The sequence below is a fragment of the Phycodurus eques genome, unplaced genomic scaffold (genome assembly GCF_024500275.1).
Source record: "Phycodurus eques isolate BA_2022a unplaced genomic scaffold, UOR_Pequ_1.1 contig_359, whole genome shotgun sequence".
In the NCBI taxonomy this organism is placed as follows: Eukaryota; Metazoa; Chordata; class Actinopteri; order Syngnathiformes; family Syngnathidae; genus Phycodurus; species Phycodurus eques.
This window is the reverse complement of record NW_026904356.1, coordinates 1-10,881: the sequence shown is the minus strand read 5'-3', so window position 1 is coordinate 10,881 and position 10,881 is coordinate 1. Positions and strand designations below refer to the sequence as shown.

General features: G+C 45.5%; 1 non-coding gene across 1 annotated transcript; it reads left to right on the top strand.

The window, feature by feature from the left end:
- Positions 1–845: 845 nt before the first annotated feature.
- On the top strand, positions 846–918 carry trnav-cac (transfer RNA valine (anticodon CAC)). The gene has a single exon. It is a non-coding gene; the product is annotated as a tRNA-Val (tRNA).
- The last annotated feature ends 9,963 nt before the right edge of the window (positions 919–10,881 follow it).

Below are 10,881 nucleotides of genomic sequence, written 5' to 3'. Positions count from 1 at the left end.
AAACTGAGCGGATTTGCGAACGTTGGTGACAGAAAGTCCAGAGTAGCCTCCTTGATGGTTAGCAAGTCTCCCCTTGTGTAAGTGAGTCGTGTTGGGTCTCCAAAGACGGACGAAAAAACACAAAAACAAAGACAATACTAGAAAGCGCATTACCGAGGCGACCACACTGGTAGGCGCCATCTTGGAACGATAAGCTGTTTTCCACCCGGTTTCGAAACCGAGGCCCTTTCGCGTGTAAGGCGAATCAATAATCTAAAAAAAAAATGTTTAAATCCGAAAATAAAAATAGGAAACAAGGACAAAACAAACAGATTCACGACGACCATCTACACATCCAGGAGAAAAAAGTCATCAGGGGCCTCATGTGCAAAAACCTATGTGGCTTTCCGACTGAAACATGGCGTCGTTCAAATCCAGAAAACGTCTGCACAAAAACGTGGCGCAAGTTTTTTTCACGGCAAAGTTCAGATGTATCAAGAGTGAAATGAGCGTGGAAATGTGCGGTGCCTCACGCCAAATTCATGGCTGGCGTACGCACGTTTCTGCAGCTGTTGGTGATGGTGGGAAGGGTTAGAGAGACACATGGGCCTGTGCGCTCGGAGGATGTGCCCAAAACTGCGGTGGCTGTTTGAATTTCTTCTCGTGCCCTCTGGCCTGAAGGGAGCGCCTCAGACTTTTCAAAGGCGAGTGAGGAGAAGCGGGACGGAACATGAATGAATGAATCAATGATTGATTACTCCACGATTTACCATCCAAAACGTCAAATGCAGATTTTCTTCCCATCGGCTTGCTGGCTGGCACCTCCAAAAAGTACTGTTGGGTCTGTCAGACAAATCAAACCAGCAGTTTCTATAGTGTAGTGGTTATCACGTTTGCCTCACACGCAAAAGGTCCCTGGTTCGAAACCGGGTGGAAACAAGTCTTGTTTGTTCTTTTTTTCTTTTTATCTGCCATGAAAAACTATGGGAGAGATTTGTGTCAAAATCTTTGGCACAAATATATCTGCAATTAACACGTGGTTTTTACACGAGGGATAGCTTGCACTAGCAGCCATTTCTTCAAGCTAACGGCTAATGTTGAGTCAGTCAAGCACATAGAAACAAGCACACATAATTAAAATAAATGTAATTTAATAATAAATGTATGTACACATATATAATTCCCTCTGTGTCTCTAATGCGATTATTAAGCTTTTTATTTAATAATAATAATAATAATAATACATTAAACTTATGAAGCGCTTCGCAAGACACCCAAAGACGCTAATCAGATGACAATAACAGTGAGCAGGAAGCCCGGGTGGCGGGTGCTGGTCAACGACGCTGTCCACCGCAGTGGAATGCAGAAAAGTGAGAGCCTCGCTGGACGTCAGGGGATGCGGAAGGATGTTCGGTAGCTGAGCTCGCTGCACACATGTTCATGAGTCACAACCGAAGCCGGGTGTTCGAGAGTTTGCCGAGACAGAGATAGGTAGGTGGTAATTTAGCTGAAGGTTTTTGTTTGTTTGTTTGTTTGTTTTTTAAAATCTCCCCGCCTTTCCTAGTTTACGTGACAACAACAACGCATCGTCCTTTGGTGAATGTGTTGAGCGAACATGAACCTCAGGGATGGATCATGAACGGAATGAGGAAGCACTTGAATGAGTCTCTGAAAATGAACTGAACGATTCGGTGAACGAATCTTTTTATTGAACTGCTTTAAATGATGCAGTCCACTCAAAAGAACTGCCGTGCCCATGACTATTGCATCATGAGGATGTGTGGTTGTTCACACTTCCAACAGGTAAGGCCCTTCCCCCTCTTCTCTGGTTGGCTACGTGCGCGATGACCACCTGCGATCAAACGCCCAGGAGTGATGCACAGCGACAAGTCGCTGTAGCATCCTGTGAATGCAGCAAAAGTAGCAGTTTTGTCGTGTAGTGGCTATCATGTTCCTTTCATATGAGAAAGGTTTTTTTTCTTTTTCTTTTTAAATCTGATATCGACAACTAAGGGGGGAGATTTGTCTCAAAATTATTTACATGTTTGTCAGATCCACAAATATATCTGCGATTTACGTCTTCTTTTCTTTTTTATGTGTGAATTTATCATGACTTATCATTCAAAATATTTATACGCTGGCCCTGTAATTAACTCCATGTCCACTCTTGGACATTACAACCACAACAGTTTCCATCGTGTAGTGGTTTTCACGTTAGCTTAACACACGAAAGGTCCCTGGTTTGAGACCGGGTGGAAACAGGTTATTTTTTGTCTCTCTCGTCAGAGCTGTTGTATGTGGTTTGCTGGTCACGTTGTAAATCTTTAGTGGAGTGGAAGTTACTGTAGTTTAGTGGTGATCATGTGCACCTCCCATGTGAAAGGTCCCTTCTTTTAAGTCTGGTTGTGAACAAGGCCTTTTTGATGAGATGATCTTCTTCTTTTCTTTTGGGGGTCGCCACAGCGCGTCATCCTTTTCCATGTAAGCCTCCTCTTTTTTTTCTCCTTTTTTGTCCTATTTGGCTGTTAGGTCAAGCAGAATGGAGGAAATGAAACATTAAATATGGTTGTTGCACGGGGCTGTAGCGCTACACCCTCTGTCTCAGCTTCCACCACATGGTTCTGTGCTCTGCCTTTGTCTTCCTAATCTTCCTCCCCACCACCAGAGTCATCTTCCACACCACCATCCGATGCAGTCGAGCCCCACTCTCCCTTACAGAAGGTAACCTCCTTCAGATTACATTGTCTGCACAAGATGTAATCCATCCATCCATCCATTTTCTGAGCCACTTCTCCTCACTAGGGTTGCGGGCGTGCTGGAGCCTATCCTAGCTGTCATCGGGCAGGAGGCGGGGTACACCCTGAACTGGTTGCCAGCCAATCGCAGGGCACATACAAACAAACAACCATTCGCACTCACAGTCACACCTACGGGCAATTTAGAGTCTCCAATTAATGCATGTTTTTTGGGATGTGGGAGGAAACCGGAGTGCCCGGAGAAAACCCACGCAGGCACGGGGAGAAGATGCAAACTCCACACAGGCGGGGCTGGGAATTGAACCCGGGTGCTCAGACCTGTGAGGCTGACACTCCAACCAGTCGCCAAGATGTAATCCACCTATATGCTTCTCCATCCGCTCTTGTAGGTCACCCTATGTTCCTGCCTCTTCTGGAAAAAAGTGTTCACTCCAGCCATTTCCATCCTTTTTGCAAAGTCTACTACCATCTGTCCCTACAAGTTCCTTTCCTGAATGCCATTACTTCTTCATCAACCCTGTTTCCCTCACCAACATGTCCATAACAATCTGCACCAATCACGACTCTCTCCTTCTGGGATGCTCAGAACTACTTCGTCTCGCTCCTTCCAGAATTTCTCTTGCACCTCTCGGTCACATCCTACCTGTGGGGAATAGTCATTAATCACATTATACATAACACCCTCAATTTCAAGTTTCAGCCTCATCACTCGATTTGATATTCTTTTCACCTCCAAGACATTCTCAGTTAACTCTTCCTTTAAAATACCCCCTACTCCATTTCTTTTCCTATCTACACCATGGTAATATAATTTAAACCATCTTCGACCCACAGTAGTTGAATTTCAGACGTTGCTAACCCGGGACACGACCGATCTAGTACGGAATTCTTTGGATGAACACTCACATGAAGTGAGTGTTCTTGAACTAAGATGATCGAAGTTTTGTCCACGTGTGATGTGTTCATGGGTCTCACACAGGACTCGAATGTGGGGGGGGGGGGGAATTTGACAATTGGTTGCGGGTGAGCTAGTGCCTATTTGCCACCGTGGGGTCCTGAGGTTCAAGACCCCGACTGGACCATCCGCCAACCGGGCTTGGGACCAGCCTACAGTTTGCACTGGCTTGTTCCCTCCATCGGACTGCATTAAGAGAGGATCAAACCCAGGTCAATGCAAATCATAATCATGAGAAACACATTTCCAAACAGGTTTAAGGATTAATCTTCCCTGACTGGGAATTGAATCCGGGCCACGGCGGTGAGAGCGCCGAATGGGGGGAGAAGGAAGAGAATGGAACAGGAAGCAGCAATAACCTGACCGGTAGAGATGCCGTGTGTAAGGATGCCATGCTGGGTAGGCAATTGTATTACGCATACAGTGTAAACAGCAAAAATGATTAAATCACGGTCACTGCTCATTGGTTAGCATTCAGGGCTTTGTTTCATGGCAGGAGGAACAAAATGTTTGAAGTTGATGTGGGACAGTGAAAATCCTCCACAGGGGCTTGTAGAGGTCCGAGCACTTTCGTGGCGCTAGTGGCGCAATGGATAATGTGTCTGACTCCGGATCCTACGATTCTAGGTTCAACTCCTGGCTAGCTCGTGTGCAGGTTTGCATGTGGTATTAAACCCAATTCAGAATTCTGTATTTGTTACGTTCACCTTAAATGTCTGCGTTACGCGAACTCATGCAGCACTGTCAATGTGTTCAGGTCTTTCCATGACAGTGTCCAACATAATGGAAAACCCTAATGTTAATAACTAGAAAAAAACATCCTTCATCATATGATTTGTTGTGTTATAATTAACATATAATAATATGTTGTGATCGTCGTATGAAATTGTGTGCAAGAAGGACAGCAGACTACGAGGACTATGTGAACCAAAAGAGGAGAAGGAGAATTTCTGTGTCTTGAAGGCTGGTTGAGTAAACATTTGTTCATGCCAAGTGAAATCAGTCTTCAGTCTGAAAATCTGATTGCAATGGTGGGAAGTAAGGTGTTTTGAAACTAACCCCAGCGGGGGAGTGGGGATTACAGCACATTCTTTACTGTACTTAAGTAGAGTTTTCGGTGTCTGTAAAAAATTTGTTATCTTACTGTCAGCAATTTACTTTTACTCTTTAAATTTAAAAAATCAAACCTGTAATTTCGATTCCTTACTTTGTAAAAAATAACTACTTTTTTCAACCTCTATGGATGATCGACATGTTTAAAAAAAAAACTTAAAAAGGGAGCGGTAAAGTCATCGACTGTTGAGGTCTCGATTAATTGAGATATTTCAGGTCTTGGCGGCACGGTATATGACTGGTTAGAGCGTCTGCCTCACAGTTCTGAGGAGCTGGGGTTCAATCCCCGACCCCGCCTGTGTGGAGTTTGCATGTTCTCCCCGTACCTGCGTGGGTTTTCTCCAGGCACTCCGGTTTCCTCCCACATCCCAAAAACAAACATTAATTGGAGACTCTAAATTGCCCGTAGGTGTGACTGTGAGTGTGAATAGTTGTTTGTTTGTGTGTGCCCTGTGATTGGCTGGCAACCAGTTCAGGGTGTTCCTGCCCAATGATAGCTGGGATAGGCTCCAGCAGGCCCGCGACCCTTGTGAGGATAAGTGGTTCAGAAAATGGATGGATGGATTTCGGGTCTTAAAGGAACATCTAAAAACAATTAAAATCTTGATATAGTCATTAGTTATAGTTTTTTTGTCATTCATTTCAGAAAGTGAAACCCATGTAAAATAAAGATATGACAAGCCCTTATTTTTTGCAAGCTGGTGATAATGGCTTACTAATAATGAAAACCCAAAAATCATAGTGTCAGAAAATTTGAATATATCTATCCAACACAAAATTGTGTCTAGTGAAAATAGTGAGTGGCTCGTAACTCTGCGAAGCCACTAGCCGCAGTGGCTGGTGAGCAAAAAGGTAATGTCAAGCTCTGGACCTGATGAAAGAAAATATTGTCATTGGCATGATGTTTAATCTTAAAACAAATGACTTTGGCTCTTATTTGAAATCTATATTCAGTGTACCTTCTTCAAGGCTTCCTGTTAACAAGTGTTGAGAATTAGCACTCGTGCTAAAACACTGCTTTGTCCAATGTCTTTGTGATGTTCATTTCAAACAAGCAAATGATTCCTTGAAATAGACTAACATTAACGTCAATACTCTGGCGCTGGATTCCTGGATCTGGCAGGCTGAAATGCAGGTAGTGATGAGTGCTGATTGGTATCAGGTGCGCGGATGAGGTGCTGATTGCAGGGCAGAGAGAGAGGGAGGGAAAGGCGAGGCAAAAAGCGCCACCCGATTTCCAAAAAAGGAACTGCAGGGACAGACCATGACAGTGATGTCTTTTTCAACATAAAAATAATGAAAAATCTTGTAGTCGAACACAAAACAGGGAATGCTCAAATGTTCTAATTATATTTTTTACCAGGCACTCACTCGTCACGATGTGTGACGTAGTGGTTACGTAGCTCTGAGTAGCTTGTGATGTCCAAGTTCCCATCTGTCCAGGGTGAGACACTTTCCAGTCTGCCTGCTCGATGCTCTCTTTGACTACTTTGGTCTGTCTCTTAGTAAAGTGTCTGCGTTAGCGTTTTGCTGAAGTACAGTATGTGGTGGAAATTTGTATCGTGGTTCAAATGTTTTTACCAACCTTTTAGCTCTCCATCGTGCGATCATGAAGAAAACCTGGTTGAAATGTCTCACGAATTGATGTTTGGCCTCGGCTTGCTTCTTGCTTCGGGTGATTGTGGCTTTTCATATGACTTATATTCCACAACTTGTCGACAGCGGCGGCTTTCAGCAAACAGTTTATTGCATGGCCGAATTGTTACACCTCTAATAATAATATGTTATTGGCTGGCGACCAGTTCAGGGTGTACACCGCCTCTCGCCCATAAATAGTGACCTTAGTGAGGATAAGCAGTACAGAAATTGGATGGATGGATAGATAATAATAATAATTATGATTTCTCCTTGCCTGACCACATTGCTAAACAACCGGCATTGATCACTGTCTGCTGTGTGCTTGTGTGTGTGTGGGTGTGTGTTCTCATGTGGCTGTTTTTTGTGTTTATTTTTGGTTATCTGTTGTTGACCAATACTGGCCACTCATACCAGAGTAGCATCAGCACCACTTGCACACTGACTGAGGAGTATCAACAACATTTGCAAAATCTAAATTGTACCAGATTATCACACTACTAGTCACTTTAAACTGCATACATTCCTTGAAGTCTCGGCGCCTTTTGCACAATGGTCAGTGCAATATTAGTCATTCAAACTGCTCTAATTGCAAGAGGACTCTGCATCTTTGTGCAAAATTGTCAAAAAAAATAAAAATAAATTGTACCTTGTTGGATTTATCTTGCCCAACATTATAATGGATGGATATAATGGATATAATGGATAAAAGGATGGCGCCTACCAGTGTGGCCGCCTCGGTAACGCGCTCTCTAGTATTGTCTTTGTTTTTGTGTTTTTCGTCCGTCTTTGGAGACCTTACACGACTCACTTACACAAGGGGAGACCTGCTAACCATCAAGGAGGCTACTCCGGACTTTCTGTCACCAACTTTCGAAAATCCGCTCAGTTTTTTCCCCGAGTTACTCACCGGAGCGGCGTCCGCGGTTTTCGGCGCATGGATGCGGAAGCGGCGCCACAGAGGAAAATGAGCCGGAATTCAGGTGAAACTCCGCAAGAGAGGACACAGATTGGCGTTCCCGTCGATCCACCTCGCGAATGTACGCTCCCTACCCAACAAAATGGACGAGCTTCATCTTCTGTTAAAGACCAGTAAAGACTTCGGACGTTCCGCGGCCATGTGCTTCACGGAGACCTGGCTTTGCGACGCCGTACCCGATGGCGCCGTCACGCTTCCCGGCTTCAACATTCATCGAGCGGACCGCGACATGGAATCATCGGGAAAAACGAAGGGCGGCGGGATATGCCTCCATATAAACGAAAAATGGTGTACGGACGTCACGGTGCTCAGCACACACTGCAGCCCGCATTTGGAGTCGCTGTTTCTGAACTGTAAACCATTTTACGCGCCACGTGAGTTTGCATCGTTTATACTGGCTGGAGTCTATATCACACCGCAAGCTAACACGAGCGCCGCATTGCTAACGCTCGCCGAACAAGTCAACGAAATTGAAAAAAAACACCCTGACTCACCCCTCATTATTCTCGGGGACTTTCACAAAGCTAAACTCAACCGCGAACTCCCGAAATACAAGCAGCACATCGACTGTCCTACCAGGGAAAATAATACTTTAGACCACTGCTACACTACGGTAAAAAACGCATACCGTGCTATACCTCGTGCAGCCCTGGGCTCGTCTGATCACTGCTTAATTCACTTAATACCGACGTACAAGCAAGTACTTAAATGTGCGAAGCCTACAGTGAAAACAGTCAAAAAGTGGACCAATGAAGCAAAGATGGAACTTCAAAGCTGTTTAGACTGCACAGACTGGAGTGTCTTTGAAAATTCAGCTGGCAGCCTGGATGAATATACGGACACTGTCACATCCTATATCAGTTTCTGTGAAGAGGTTTGTGTACCAACAAAATCATTTCGGACATTCAACAACAACAAGCCGTGGTTCACTGCTAAACTTAAGCAGCTTCGCCAAGCTAAGGAAGATGCATATCAGAGCGGGGACAGGGCCCTGTATAATCGAGCTAGAAACCAGCTTACTAAAGAAATTAACATTGCAAAGAGGATCTATGCAGCAAAGTTGGAAAAACAGTTTAGCGCGAACGACTCGAAATCAGTCTGGCGTGCATTCCAATCGCTGACTAATTACAAGCGACGATCCCCCCAAGCTGAGAACAATAGCACACTAGCCAACGACTTGAATACCTTCTATTGCAGATTTGAAAAGGACAGTTTCACTCCACACACCCACCCGGCCGCACCCGCGACCACAACCACACCTCTGACTTCTGCGTTAACCATCCATGAACAGGATGTGAGACGCATCTTCAAACAACAGAAGATTAACAAAGCAACAGGACCGGACCATGTGTCCCCATCCTGCCTCAAAGTCTGCGCGGACCAGCTCGCTCCAGTCTTCACTCAGATCTTTAACAGATCTTTGGAAATGTGCGAAGTTCCATCCTGCTTCAAACGCTCCACCATCATTCCAGTCCCCAAGAAACCTGCAATCTCGGGTCTGAATGACTACAGGCCTGTCGCTTTGACATCTGTGGTCATGAAGTCCTTTGAACGTCTCGTGCTGGACCACCTCAAGAGTGTCACAGGTCCCCTGCTGGACCCCCTGCAGTTTGCCTACCAAGCGAACAGGTCTGCGGATGATGCAGTCAACATGGGACTGCACTTCATCCTAGAACACCTCGACAGTGCAGGGACCTACGCGAGGATCCTGTTCGTGGACTTCAGCTCAGCGTTCAACACCATCATCCCTGAACTCCTTTCAACCAAGCTTCTCCAGCTCAGCGTCTCACCTGCCATCTGCCAGTGGATTTACAGCTTTCTGACGGGCAGGACACAGCAGGTCAGGCTGGGGGAGGCCACCTCATCCACACGCAGCATCAGCACTGGGGCGCCCCAAGGTTGTGTCCTCTCTCCGCTGCTCTTCTCTCTCTACACGAACGACTGCACCTCAGCGAACCCGACTGTCAAGCTCCTGAAGTTTGCAGATGACACCACTGTCATCGGCCTCATCAAGGACGGTGACGAGTCTGCATATCGACAGGAAGCGGAGCGGCTGGAGCTGTGGTGCGGGCGACACAACCTGGAGCTGAACACGCTCAAGACTGTAGAGATGATTGTGGACTTCAGGAGGCATCCTTCGCCACAGCTGCCCCTCACGTTGTCCAGCTGCCTTGTGTCAACCGTCGAGACCTTCAAGTTCCTGGGAATTACAATCTCTCAGGACCTGAAGTGGGCGAACAACATCAACTCCGTCCTCAAAAAGGCCCAGCAGAGGATGTACTTCCTGCGGCTTCTGAGAAAGCACGGCCTCCCACCGGAGCTGCTGAGACAGTTCTACACAGCGGTCATCGAATCGGTCCTGTGTTCTTCCATCACAGTCTGGTTTGGTGCTGCTACAAAAAAGGACAAACTCCGACTGCAACGGACAATCAAAACTGCTGAAAGGATTGTCGGTACCCCCCTACCCACCATTGAGGACTTGCACGCTGCCAGAACTAAGACAAGGGCGTGCAAAATCCTCTCGGACCGTCTGCACCCCGGTCACCAGCTCTTCCAGCTCCTTCCCTCAGGTAGGCGCTACCGATCAACGCAAACTAGAACTAGTAGACATTCCAACAGCTTCTTCCCTCTTGCGATCAAATTCTTAAACACCTAACCTATAATTCCATTACAACAAGCTGGCAATTTTTTGACTTGAGTTCGTTGTCACATTTCTGTGGGGCCAATTATTTATTACTTGTGCACTCACTGTAGTTGTCTCGCCATGCTGCACTGTTTGCATATACTGGCCACTCATGCCAGAGTAGCATCTGCTCCATTTGCACACTGATTGAGGAGTATCTGTAACATTTGCACAACCGACATTGTCCCAGATGATCGCACTACTCGTCACTTTAAACCGCATACACTCCTTGAAGTCTCAGCGCCCTTTGCACAATGGTCATTGCACCGGACTATTGCAATATTAGTCGTTCGAACTGCTCTAAGTGCTAGAGGACTCTGCATCTTTTTGCACAATTGTTTTTTGTCAATGTCTTTATGTCCCCAAAGTGTTCTGTAAATTGACTGTTTGTTGTACTAGAGCGGCTCCAACTACCGGAGACAAATTCCTTGTGTGTTTTGGACATACTTGGCAAATAAAGATGATTCTGATTCTGATTCTGATTCTGATAAAAAATAGACACAAAAGGAATGAAGACGCTGGTTTTCTTTTTCTCATGACGCTCTTATCAACACGCTCTAAACATTCTCTCCCATCGCTGCTGCATTTATTTATTTTATTTTTTTTACCAACACCTGCCACGTCCCGGCCACGTCCTTCTCTCAGATGATTCCTGTTGAGTCATCTTCTTGAAGGTGAGACATCTTTCTTTCTAAAAATTGTCCATAATACTAATGCAAGCTCAGCAAATAAATGATAACTTCTACAATATATCCAACATACCTGCATTACCAGATTACTA